At 45.8% G+C, this 14,500-nt stretch overlaps 1 protein-coding gene across 6 annotated transcripts in view; it reads right to left on the bottom strand.

Annotated features, from left to right (window-relative positions):
* The window catches only part of LLGL2 (LLGL scribble cell polarity complex component 2), a 65,714-nt gene that overhangs the window by 50,781 nt on the left and 433 nt on the right, over nt 1-14,500 (bottom strand). The gene's annotated exons all lie outside the window — the stretch shown is intronic.

Genomic DNA, 14,500 nt, shown 5'->3' with positions numbered 1-14,500 from the left:
GATCCAATAAAAGAACAGATTTAATAATTTTATTAAGATAATGTTGAAGTAAAAAGAAAATGGTACAGAGTTCAAGCATAGAAGTTTCTGGTTATCAGGGAATAAGGTACAGATTATCAAGGAGTGCGAAATTCGGTTTAGGAACAGGTGGCGTAAGGAATACATAATCTGCAATCTCCCCGATTGGGGGTAAAAGTTTAACCGGTCCAAGTACAGACATTGAGATATGGGGGTATGTTGTCCATATAATGGCTATGTTCAGGTGTGGAGTATGAGTGGATACGATGATGGGGATGGATCTACCCTCATTTGGTGGGATTTAATGTTCAGTGAGTTTATGGTTCCAGTTCATATGGTCCAATGGAAAAAAGTCTCTCAGTCCCTTTCCCATAGTTGATGCACAATGTCGTACCGGCTCACACCTCCTGGTACTGTCGGTGGCCAGTGATGTGTTCGATGTAGATGTCCCTGGACCATCAGATGGTGTCCGAGACCGTGAGGCGCCGCATGAGCCGTGCGTAGCATCGACTGATCCCACAGGTCTGCAGCACACGCTTGTTGCAGGGCTCCCAAGCACCCAGGGCTCAGACGACCAGGGCATCCATCTGCACCTTGTAGCCCTTCGCTCTCAGGGTATCGGCCAGAGGGGCGTATTTTTGCAGCTTATGAGCTCGGGCTTCGCGGAAGGCCGGGGTCCTGATCTCGAACGAGACCATGATGTCGACAAGGAAGATCTTTTTCTGGGCCTCGTCGGTGACTACCATGTCAGGTCGCAACTGGTTGTCAGTACCGGGGATGGCGCAGTTCACGGCGACCTCTCCCAGGCGCGGTGCAATGGCTTTCACTAGGCGGTTCTGGATGGTGTGGCGCAGCTGCCAGGCTCTGTAGCGGGGCTTGTAGCTGCACAGGAGGTGGGGCAGGGTCTCGTTGGAGTAACCACACGTCTCGGTTCCCATGGTGGACGGCTCCGTTGAGAGGGACGCAGTTGAGCCGGGCGTGGTTAATGAACCGCCAGTCGGCAAAACGGGTGCAGCTGCCTCCAGCGAGGAAGTGGTTGCTGGCATCCCACTTGCTGGTCAGTTGGAAGGCTTTACCCTGGTCCGGTTTACGCTTCAGGGCTTCCATGTACAGCGAGTGGATGGCTGCCTTCAGGGTCCTCTCCAGCATGCCCCTGGCACTCAGGGTGACGATGGTGTTGTCCTCAGACCTGATCTGCGGCACCAGGACTCCCAGCTCCTGGCGCTCCTCGCACCACTCCCAGTGGCAGCCGATGTGCTTCCCCAGGCGACACGTGACATTGCGAGCGCAGGACCACAGTGAAGCGATGTCGCGCCAGTCCCGTCCGAATTTGCCATCCAGGGAACCGCTCAGGAAGCTGGCGGTGTCTTGGTTGTAGGGGGCTCTGCCGATCCGCTTTGTTGCGTCATGAAGGGCGTTTGCTGCGATGTTCCTTACCATGGCGTCGGGACATGTCAGCAGGCGGAAGGCGTGAGTGATCACCGCGATGTCACACAGGTCACCCATGCGGGGGACATTGGCACCGTCATGCCTGTGGGCAATATCGACCAGCTCGTTGCTGGCTCTCTGGGGAAGGAACAGCCACTTCTTCACCACCTGCCGATCTTGTCTGCCTGGTTGAGGGGTACCTCCGCCACGGGGGATCCCCTTAGGACGAACGAGATGTGGCGGATCAGGAAGGTTTACCTGACACATCTTGTCTCTCTAACATCCTGCGACCAACACAGCTACAACTACACAGGATACAGCTTTCCAATTGTCATTCCTGCATGCTTTCTTCCCTATCCATTCCCAACTGACAGAGAAGGGAGAGTAAACCTGAGCTGCTTGGTATATTTGCATGATTGCGGTGGAAATGAAAGCCATCAGAGTACTAGCAGGTATGAAGAAATGATGCCTAGCTGTCTGACACAGAAACCTTGACAGCAGGGAATATCAAAATAAAAGGGGAGAGGAGCATAGCCAAAAAGCAGGAACACATTTAAAAAACAAAGTCTCTGCAAGATGATCTGAAAACCTACACCAGATAAATCTAAGATTAGAGCCCATGTAACAAACCTTTTCACCAGGTTTGCTTGATACAATTCTCAGAGACGAGTACAACATCTGTACACAGCTCTCTCCATGGATCAGCGTTCACCTTGCACTCCCTGGCCCAAGACAGGGAAGCAAATGATCCAACCATCGGACCAAATCTGGTGATGAATCCTGGTCACATGCCACCTGAGGCACATTGCGCATACGCTAAGAAGAAGTGAGCAGCGGCTCTAGAAGGGACAATCTGTTGTGCTAGGCAAGGAAAGAGTATCACACCCATATGCAGCAACTTTGGCCTTAGCCAGACAGGAAAAGTAAAAATGGGAAAGGGTGTGTCTCTGGCAATCAATATCCTGGGCCTTTGAAACCAGGAAAACCCACACAGAAACTTCAACTAGTTCAAAGTAACTGGTTTTACAAGTATGAGCAAAGGAGACTTCCATGTGCCAACAAGGCAGCACAGAAAAATACTCACAGTAAACAAAGGCAAGAAGGCAAAGGAAAGAGGGGGGTTCTTTTCAAAGGATAGGTAAATACAGCTGCTCATGTCCTGTAACAAAGTTTAGGAATGATTAATTGCATCCAACACATGCTGCTTATACATGCTTATGCCAAGAGAGGTAGCATTCACAATCCAGCCCACAACGACCTGTTAAACCAGCTAAGGAACCTTAATAATAGCTGGCATCAAGGAATCTTATAGCAACTGGCACCAAGGTACATTACCATGCAAACTGAGGCACACTGCAGTCAAAGGAGATTTGCCAAAAAGAATGAAGATTCCACATAATCTGTATCATCTTGTCTCACAGGTGCATATTTCCTTTTTGCCAGCCCAATTTCTCTCGGAAATGCCCTTCTCTGATGTCTTACATAAAACTGCAGCCCAACGTGTGCTGCAATTATAGAACATAGACACAAATACCATTCACTGCAGACAGCATGTGGTCGTAGCTGTGGCCACGAGTAGCCAGAGTGGAGCCTCTGAAGCCACGTCTGCTTTGTGTGGAGTTGATACTGTTGTATTTTGCAGGGAATTAAAGCCTACGAGAAAATGCAAGATCAGCCGATTTACCAGAAGTTATGTGCTCCTTAGCAGCACTACATCTTCTCTGGGTAAAGGCTGCCTCTCAGCTGAAGAGAATCTGAGGTCAGCTCATCTGCAAGTAACAATACCCCAGATTCCAGTCCATCTTGACTGTGAACAAGTTGAAACATAACATGTGACAGACAAACCACCTTGCAGCCAGGCTCATAATGGGCCACTTAAAGCTAGTTCCTTTAGCGTCCCTGGTTCTATGCTCAGACAAATATTATGAGATGCCCTCCTCCGCTGCGTTCAATTAGACTCAGCCACAAGCCTATTACTATTCATTGTTCACACAGTATGGCAGGGCGAGTCCAAGCTGCGAGAGGATCCTGTTTCCACTCAATACAGACACACAGACAGCTATTACAATCAAACAGACTTTTAGATGCCAAAAATTCACAACAGGTTGATACTTAAGCGAAGAAGGCAGAATGTTCATATGCAGCTTACATGTGTGTTTACTCAGAGAACAAAGGATGGGCGTAGAACAGGGCAGAGAGAGTACTCTTCCCAAACAGCCTTTGTGCAGGTTGAGTCGCCATTCCAACTTCTCCCCTTGACAATAGTTCAAAGCTTGGCTAATGATTCAAAGATGCTCTCTAGGGCATATCAAGACCATTTTGAGATTTCAAGGCTTTAGGTCTCCTGCTTGTTGTTCTCTCCCCTCTCTTCTCCACCCCATGGGATCCTCCCATGTGAGATTTCAACAGTAAGGCACTGCTTCTGTTAAAAAGGATAAGCAGCAGCAAGCCCTTCTCCCCAGCCAAGCTTTGTTTACACCACAAGGATTTACTACTCTTATTGCAGCAACTGCCAACAAGGCCTCATCTATACTAGACTTTCTCTAAACTACCAAAAGTTTCCTAGCATTCCTAGGACCAATACAGCTCTGCCAGTGGTAGCAATGGTGGGAATGCTACAGTAGACTCTCTCTTAGCAAGGGTTAGATGACAACAGCCAGTCTACACTAGCAGTTCAGCCATTATTCACAATTGCGGTAGAAGTGCGAGGATGTTTAGGAAGAAAGGCTAACACAAACATGCCCCACCTATGCCACTGCATGAACAGGAACAACGGTGTAAGAGTTAGGGTATATATGCCTTAGACCAGGTTTTCATGATTGCCACTGTAATAAAGGTGCTGATTTTTTCTAGAAGTTCCAGCATTTAATGACAGTTCTATGCATCAGATGGTGTGTATCCCCCTTTAAAAAAAAAGAGTTTAAATCTGGTTGAATGACTCCTGAGATAAACTCTAGTGGGTGGTTTATTGGGAGGGGGAATTCAAAGAGAAGATAGACTATTGTAGGCAATATTCTCCTAGAGAGAGAGAGCATGCCCAGAAGAAAAGAGAACCAGACTGCAAGTTAGGAGTTGTAAATTCTACTCCCAATTCTGCCATTGACTTGATGTGACCTTGGGCAAGTCACTTCACCTTTCTGTCTCAGTTTCTCTATAATGCTTACTCACTTAATTCACATGCCGTTGTGAGGATCCGTTCTGTCTTTACAGAGCTTTGGACTACTCGCATATGAATGCCAAGTACTGGTTGTGAGAAAATGTATGTCTAAGTGATTTCTAGTTCTTCAAAATTAAATTTTATGAACTTACCCAAATGGAAGTAAATATTAGCAAAATTATTTGCATCAGTACAGCAAGTGTCATGGAGAGCTACTCCTTATCTCTAAAAGGATCCCTTAACATTAGAGAGCAAGAGAGCTGCACTCAGCTACTAATGTTTAAGGTTACTGTGTTCAAGTGAGCTCAACTCTCCAGGCACAGGTAATAAAATCTGCTAGAGGTGGTCAAGTGCAAAGTGGTAACTGAACTTAAGCATACCATTTCCCACTTTTTAGCTTGTAAAAGGGATCAATATAATTTAATGATACAATCCCTTGCTGTATTCTAAAACTCAAATATTCATCACTGGCACACCATCTATGTTCAAAGAAAAGGAGTACTTGTGGCACCTTAGAGACTAACCAGTTTGAGCATAAGCTTTCGTGAGCTACAGCTCACTTCAGCGGATGCATACAGTGGAAAATACAGTGAGGAGATTTTATATATACACAAAGACCATGAAAAAAAATATAGATTGTAAGGAGAGTGAACGCTTCCTCAGCTCTCATCCCCTAATGCCCTAATACTCTACTTGCGCTATATTGATGACATCTTCATCATCTGGACCCATGGAAAAGAGGCCCTTGAGGAATTCCACCATGATTTCAACAATTTCCATCCCACCATCACCCTCAGCCTGGACCAGTCCACACGAGATCCACTTCCTGGACACTACGGTGCTAATAAACGATGGTCACATAAACACCACCCTATATCGGAAACCTACTGACCGCTATTCCTACCTACATGCCTCCAGCTTTCACCCAGACCACACCACACGATCCATTGTCTACAGCCAAGCTCTACGATACAACCGCATTTGCTCCAACCCCTCGGACAGAGACAAACACCTACAAGATCTCTATCAAGCATTCTTACAACTCAATACCCACCTGCTGAAGTGAAGAAACAGATTGACAGAGCCAGAAGAATACCCAGAAGTCACCTACTACAGGACAGGCCCAACAAAGAAAATAACAGAACGCCACTAGCCGTCACCTTCAGCCCCCAACTAAAACCTCTCCAATACATCATCAAGGATCTACAACCTATGCTGAAGGACGACCCATCACTCTCACAAGTCTTGGGAGACAGGCCAGTCCTTACCTACAGACAGCCCCCCAACCTGAAGCAAATACTCACCAGCAACCACACAACAGAACTGCTAACGCAGGAACCTATCTTTGCAACAAAGCCCGTTGCCAACTGTGCCCACATATCTATTCAGGCGACACCATCATAGGGCCTAATCACATCAGCCACACTATCGGAGGCTCGTTCACCTGCACATCTACCAATGTGATATATGCCATCATGTGCCAGCAATGCCCCTCTGCCATGTACCCTGGGCAAACTGGACAGTCTCTACGTAAAAGAATAAATGGACATAAATCAGATGTCAAGAATTATAACATTCATAAACCAGTCGGAGAACACTTCAATCTCTCTGGACACTCGATTTCTGATCTCAAATGACTATCCTTCAACAAAAAAAACTTCAAAAACAGACTCCAATGAGAGACTGCTGAATTGGAATTAATTTGCAAATTGGATACAATTAACTTAGGCTTGAATAGAGACTGGGAGTGGTTGAATCATTATACTAAGTGAAACTATTTCCCCTTGTTTATTCCTCTTCCCCCCCACCCCCGCCACTGTTCCTCAGACATTCTTGTTAACTCCTGGAAATGTGCTGGAAATGGCCCACCTTGATTATCACTTCAAAAGGTTCTCTCTCCCCCCACCCCACTCTCCTGCTGGTAATAGCTCATCTTAAGTGACCACTCTCCTTACAATGTATATTTTTTCATGGTCTGTGTGTATATATAAAATCTCCTCACTGTACTTTCCACTTTATGCATCCGATGAAGTGAGCTGTAGCTCACGAAAGCTTATGCTCAAATAAATTGGTTAGCCTCTAAGGTGCCACAAGTACTGCTTTTCTTTTTGCGAATACAGACTAACTCTGAAACCCATCTAAGTTCAGGGTGCACTGATTTAAATCAAAGCAATTTAAATAACCAATTTTAACAATGAATTAAATCAGTAAGCAGAAAACCTTGTTTAAATCATTGATATTAATTGTGTTTTGCATTTGTACTTCTTGTCCTAAAGAATAGTTATCAATTAATGAGACTCAATCATAAAAACATGGTGGAATTGCAACTAAATATAGCCTTTACACTAAACATGGTGCTTCTTATTGCAAACCAGCAAGATATAGTACATCTCTACCCATGTATTTAAGCAATCATATAACTTATTTACATTTATTCAGATTCTTAATTTTTACATTTTATTATGTTAGAAAATGGTGAATAATGCATTTTTTTATTTACTAGATCAGGGGTCGGTAACCGATGGCACGTGAGCCCATTTTTAATGGCACGCTGCTGTCAGCCAGGGACAGCAGCGTGCCATTAAAAATCCTGCCCGGCCCAGCCCACTCTTCTCCACCTACCGCTCTCTCCTTGCGGGGCAGGCAAGCTTCCTCCTCCCCACACCTCTTCCCCCAGCGTGCTGGGTTCCTGCCCCTCCTTCTCTACCTCCCTGTGGCCGATCAGCTGACGACTCTTGCTACAGAGGGGGAGGGGGAGATGGAAAAGCAGAGCCCCAGCCGCTCTCTGCTCCAGGGACCTCGGGGAAGGGGGTGGAATCAGCATATCCCCTCCAGCCCCCTGCCGTGAGCTGCACAGGGCAGGGGGCTGAGAGCACCCGCACGACCCTAGCCCACACCCCCAGCCCTCTGCCCTCACCCCCACACACACCTCATCCCCGTACCCTGACCCCTGCACCCCCCCACAACCCCAGCCCTGACTCCAGCTCCCCCCACATATCCAGCCCCCCCAACCCCCTGTCCTGACTCCTACACCCTCCTCACACACACCCCAGCCCTCTGCCCTGACTCCTGCACCCTCCTCACACACCCAGCCGCCCCACACCCTGACTTTTGCACCCCCACATCCACATCCCCACCCCAAACGGGAGCTCCTGTATGCACACATACATACACATTCCCACCTGCACCCCTCGCACCAAATGGGAGCTGCCCAGGTAAGCACTCCACACCCAAACCTCCTGCCCCAACCCTGAGCCCCCTCCCTCATTCTAGCTCCTGGCCAGACCCTGCACCCCAACCCCCAGCCTGCTCCTTCACCCCCAGCCCTGTTCTCAGTGCACTCCCACCCTCATCTCTGTGCAGACAGAGAAAGAGAATGGGCCAGAACCAGGGAGAAACTAAGCTACCTACTCTATGCGGACAGGGCCGGGACCCCAGACCAGCAGCGGGCTGAGGGGGGCCGGCAGCCGAGACCCTGGCTGGCAGGAGCCGGCAGACGGAACCCCAGACCGGCAGCGGGCTGAGCGGCTCAGCCCACTGCCAGTCTGGGGTCCTGGCCACCAGCCCCACTCAGCCCGCTGCCGGTCTGGGGTTCTGGCTGCCGGCCCCTTGCCAGCCGGGGTCCCAGCCGCAGGCCCCGCTCAGCCCGCTCCCGGCCTAGGTGAACAGAACCCCAGGCCAGCAGCGGGCTGAGCAGGCCGACGGTGTAAGATCAGCATTTTAATTTTGTTTAAGAATCTTCATTTAAAATTTTTTGAAAACCTTGTTTGCATACAACAATAGTTTAGTTATATAATATATAGACTTATAGAAAGAGACCTTCTAAAAAACATTAACATGTAGTAATGGCACGCGAAACCTTAAATTAGAGTGAATAAATGAAGACTCGGCACACCACTTCTAAAAGGTTGCCAACCCCTGTAATAGATGATTAATTTTTACCTATGCTTTGTGTCAAGCTCTATTTGGATGGGAATTCAAGTCCAATTAAGAATGCCAGAAACACCACAGCATTTCAAAGTTGGTTAATTAAGTAAATAAATCTACTTTAAATGTGCTGAATACATAAAAGAGTGTATCAAAACACGTTTGGCATTTAAAACGGATTTATTAAACAAAGGAAGTATTACCTGTAGTTCGTGAAATGAACTGATTGTGACGAGAAACAATGTCTTTCAAGATTTCAGAACGAGTAGATCATAGATTAGAATAAATTTAGGCCTTAACGTACATGGTATTAGTTTCAAATAGTTTTTTAAATAAAAAACCAAAAACTTATTTTTATATTTTTTGAAATAAACCTATCTATTTTTATCCACTCTGCTATAATTTATCCAAGCTGCTACAGCAACAACTGGTTGCCAAGTGAGATACTGCGGAAGAGTGGGCAGTATTACAAAACAGCAGAGAGGTCTGAATAAAGGAAAAGTTGCAGAATGTAAAGAGCTTGGAGATCTCAGAGATGCCACTCTAGCCTACAAGTCTTTGACACAAGACAGGGATTTTCCAGACCACCTTCCCAGAATGAGATATTTAATCCAGTAGTGGTTAGAGTAAGTCAAAGGAGGGACAGTTTAGGCTGAATATCAGGAAAACTTTTCTGGCAGTGAAATCTATTAGACTGTGAGGAAAACTCAAGTGGTGGAGTCCCATCACTTAGGAGTTTTATTTTTTTTAAATACTGAACAAAATGCTAAAAAGTGTCTTGTAAGGAACAATCCTGCACTAGCAAGGAGAAGGACTGAATGATTCGACAGGTTCTCCCATCCAAGTCTACTTTTAGCTTCTGCAGAATCATAGAAGTTAACAGTGAAAAGTTAACCTACCCCATCCTCATTAAATGGGACAGTAGGCAGTGCCCCATCCTCTACCCTCCCACCACACACACACACACACGCACCCCCACTAGGTTTGAAGCTTCCAAGATGGGTTTCCCAAGCAATCTTGGAAAGTAAAGGAAAAGTGTTCAAGTCAACCATGCAAGTTCATACACTACCACAAAACAGTGCTAAAAACTACCGAATCCTTCTGAGTCCAGAAATTCTGTCCAAACCTCTTGTATTAAGATTCCTTTGTACCCTCTATGTCATGGTAACATTGGAATACATGAGATTTCAAAATGCTATAGCACAGAAAAGTCTTTTCCATTTGAAAAGTATGTTATGAAGAGAAATGTATTGGATGTGATGCAGAGCTCTTGGTACACTCTCCCAATACAATGGGTGACTCAAGGATAGAAGGAAGGTATGGTACCTTTAAAGTCATGTTGCAATAACGTTTTTAGGCCAGAAATATGGTGGGTCTATTGAGAAGGACATCACAAAGGCTCCTTATTACTACAACAGCACCAAAAGGAAAGATGTAGAAAAAAATTCTAACTACTTGCTGATGACTTAAATCCTCATACATATATACACACACCCACAACACACCTTATCCGGCAGCCCATACAGGGTATCATCAAACAGTTACAACGCATACTCAATGACAAAACCCTGAAGTAAATCTTTCCTGATCCCCCTCTTCTGGCCTTCAAACACCTCCCAAACCTCTCCAAGCTCATCATCAGAAGCAAGCTCCCCACGGACCAAGACACACAAACTAAAAGCAGCACCAGACCCTGCCAGAACAACAGATGCAAAACCCCTAGACATCCCTCCAATGCAAGGATAGTCAACACCCCCACACCACATTTTTCATTATCCATGGGTCCTACATGTGCCTATCACAACACGTGGCGTACCTCATTCAATTCACTAAATGCCCCAACACCAACAACGTGGAAGAAACCAAACAATCACCGTGCTCTCAAATGAACTCTCACCAAAAAATTATAAGAGACCAAAAAACCAAATCCACTGTGGGTGAACACTTTTTAGAAAGCGATCACTCTTTAATCTGACCTCACAGTCTTCAACCTCAAAGACAACCTGCACAACACTTTCAAAAAATGAACTCAGGAGCTTACATTCATAGCTTTGGCTAGATACCAAAAATCAGGGACTGACCAGACACTGGATTTATGGTTTATTACCAAAATCTGTAACCCATTTAATGCCCCCACACAAACACACACACACCCCTTTTCTCTTCCCCGTTTTCCCCTTGCGGCTGGAAAGATGTTAACAAGCCATTTCACTTGAAATGTGTGTTAACTACTTATGCTAAACAATCTGTACCATCTTGCATTTGTCTGTGACACAGACAGAGTAGATTTCTCAGACCTGAAGAAGAGCTCTGTAAGCTCAAAAGCTTCTCTCTTTCTTCACCAAGGAAAGTTGGTTCAATAAAAGTTATTGCCTCACCCACATTATCTCGCTAATCTTCTGGGACCACCACTGCATACAATGTGGTTGAAGGAATCTTGTAAATATTCTGAAGATCAAGTACACAGCTGAAGTGAGCTGTAGCTCACGAAAGCTCATGCTCAAATAAATTGGTTAGTCTCTAAGGTGCCACAAGTACTCCTTTTCTTTTTGCGAATACAGACTAACACGGCTGTTACTCTGAAACCAGAGCTCTATCTAGGTATGTCTACAAAGCCTATCATCATAACATCTGTGCAATCTGCAGAGATTGAGAAAAAAATCACTGTACATATGGACCATCTTTGATCCTTATTTGACAAGACTGTGTTTCTAGAAATAATGCCATGTAAGATGCAGAAAGGTGGGAGACACTACATGTAGTCTTGTAGGGAGAGGGAAAAGCTGACCTACAAAGACATCAGCCTTACATTGGAAAGTAAAAGGTGAGATGTGCATATTCTGATCTCCAGAAGCAAGAAGTTCAATAGCCCAGGGAATTTCACCAAACATCCTCCCTCTGGCATCCAGCGTCATCCTGGGCTCCCTCAGTCATAGCATTCCTGTTGACTGAAGCGTTCTCAATTGGCTACTCAGGGTAAGGTTGCCAGTGAAGTAGCTGGGTCACAATTCAAAGGTTTTTAGTTATTGGTATTTCACCCATTCTCCCCCCGCCACACATCCTACCCTTCAGATGAGCAGAACTCTTTTTTGTACTGTTATCTACTTCAGAAATCTAATTTGAGAAATTTACTTTAAGGGCTCTACTCTAGTAACACTAGTTTTATTTATTTATATATATATATATTTCTATATATAGGGTGCTTCAGAGAATCTCCAATTGCTTTACAAACACTATGGCCATGTCCACACTATGATGCTACAGCCACATATCTATGGCACTGTAGTTAGGCCGCTGTAACCTCATAATATAGATGCAGACTACAGCAACAGAAGGGATTTTTCCTGTCACTGTAGGAAAGGTAGCAAGGTTGATGGAAGCTTTCTTCCCTGTATCTAGCTGTGCTTATGTCTACACTGCCTACACTACAGCGCTGCCGCGACAGCGCTGTGACGTGGGCTGTGTAGTCACGTGGGCCGTGTAGCCAGGGGAGAGCTCTCCCATTGATAAAAAATAACCACTCCGAACGAGGGGTCGTAGCTTTATCACCAGGAGTGCGGCTCCCGGTGATAAAGCACTGTCTATACTTTTGTCGCTCAGGGGTGTGTGTTTTCACTTGACCTGAAGGACTAACGTTTTAGCGCTGAAAGTGACAGTGTAGATACAGCCTGTGTCTACACAAGGGGCTAGGTCAGCATAGCTATGGCACTCCATGTGTGGATTTTTCACACCGCTGAGCACTGTACCAGTGTCGACGACCTAAGTTTTAAATACAGACCAGGCCTAAGCCACATCAAACAGAAGTGAAGTATTACTAACCCAATTACAAATGGGGAACTGGAAGCAGAGTGGTTACTTGATTTGTTCAGTCTCACGCAGGAAGTCAGTAGCACGGTATGAAACAGAACTCAGGAATATAGATTCCTATTCTGCTACCTAACGGTTGTTGCAGGGCACCTGCCCTGTACCATGTGAAATGCATTCCAAAAACTGTCACAAATCTTACTGCAAGTTTGGAAAAAAATTAAGTTCAACACACGCCGTACTTAGTCATTGTAACACACAAATACACTAACCGAGCATGCCAAAGGATAAAGAACAGGTAGTTATTTAGCATTTCTATTTAGTCTGAGTGTAGAGCCTAGGTAATAAGGATGAAGACCTACAAAGCAAAATTACTACCAGCAACTGCCCTTTGACATTCTAAAGTGTAAGTAGCTTGTTCTATTTAATGTATTACATTATTACCTGTGCCTAAGGACATGATGCTATATGCTCCCCTGATCTACTGCCAGGTAGCCCCTGGAAGGAAAAACTAAGTAGGCACATGACTGTACTTGACCTATTCCCACAAGCAAAACCAATATTTATATTTGTGCCTCAGGGAAATATAAACCATGAATCACTCTAATCAATCAACAATTAAACTGGGGAAGCTACAGCAAAGCGCTGAGGTTTCTCATAGGTGCAAGGGAGAAACTCCATTGGGAGAGAAGCTTGCAGTCATTGCTTACATGTCTATCGAAGAACAAATGCAGTAAATTAAGCCTCTTGGGAGAAAAAAATCTAAAGCTTGAAATCTTAACAGAAGTTGGAGAAAGCTGATGTCCAATACTCTGAAATGCATCCAGCCTCAAGCATTATCCAGAGTGAGCTTCAGACATAGGCTGGGTAGGCAACCACCTAGGGTGTCAATTCTGAGAGCAGTTCTACCACAAGCAGCAGCCACATGGCCAAAAGTTACCAGTGCTTTCAAACTATCCCAAGAACACAGGCTGTGGCAAGGCGGGGCCAGCCAGAAGACTCTGCCCTTCAGGACTCCACCTCCAGAAGCACCAGGCTGCAGAAAGAAGTTAACAATCTAGGGGTATGTCTACACAGCAATTAAAAACTCACAGCTGGCCTATGCCAGATGACTCGGGTTAAGGGGCTGTTAACTGCAATGTAAACATGCGGGCTGGAGCTGGAGCCCAGGCTGTAGCACTGTGTGTGGTGGGAGAGTCCCAGAGGACGAGCTGAATGTCTATTCGGCGATTAAACAGCACTTTAGTCCAAACTCAAATCAGCTGGCATGGGCCAGCCGTGGATGTCTAATTGCAGCATAGACACACCCTAGAGGAGACAAGCTCCTCACTCCAGCATGGGAGTGAGACAGAAGAAGAGAGATGGGATGGACCCAGGGATGTCATGCAACAGACACCTGCTTGTCTTTGGGAAAGGGACACCAACAATAATTACTTGCCTAGTTCATTAACACATCACTGGCTGGACTATTCCACCGTTGGCTGGAATGTATGCCTGCCAAAAGGCCACTGATGAGTAAGATACAAGGCAACTGCAGAATGTACTCAGACTTCAAAGTATTCAGGTTTTCACTGAAACAAAACTGCTTGTGGACTGAAGTTTTACCCTGATCTGGCAACTATACCTTCCCTCACACAGGATATACTTATAATTTGTCTTAGTCTTGACACTAAATGAGTCTATTTGATTTGGGTCTTGCCTGCCTTTCAAGACATTTCGTTCCCTAAGCCCCATTCTCTGTGACTGTGTCAACCCAGATTTGCACTATGGGGGAGGGGGAGCAGAGGTAGGGTATTCTATGGGGTAAAGTCCCAGGGCTCTGGAATCTGCTTCTGTTGTTGCTTGGCCAGAAGACACATTCGTTCACCTCTAAGGCATGCTACAAGACCTTTTGTTGTGCAGATGATGCAAGTGAGCCCAGCCCTTTTTGGGAGCTTGGGTTATTGTGGCAATTCCTTTCTGTCAGGTATTCTGAAGTAGTGTAAACCGGTACAGAGATTAGTGCCAGGAGCACAGACGTATAAATCAAACACATCCACCCAGTTTAGCTAGAGAACCGATTGCAGCCCAGTTCCAGGGGGGGATTTCCGCCCCAAAGGGCCAGCCAGCGCCTACCTGCTGGGGCAACTTCCCATCACCTCGTACCCGGCCTCCCTAAGAGGAGCG

The sequence above is a fragment of the Eretmochelys imbricata genome, chromosome 14 (genome assembly GCF_965152235.1).
Source record: "Eretmochelys imbricata isolate rEreImb1 chromosome 14, rEreImb1.hap1, whole genome shotgun sequence".
Lineage (NCBI taxonomy): Eukaryota > Metazoa > Chordata > Testudines > Cheloniidae > Eretmochelys > Eretmochelys imbricata.
Note: the sequence above shows the minus strand (reverse complement) of the source record. Positions and strands in the feature narration are given on the sequence as shown.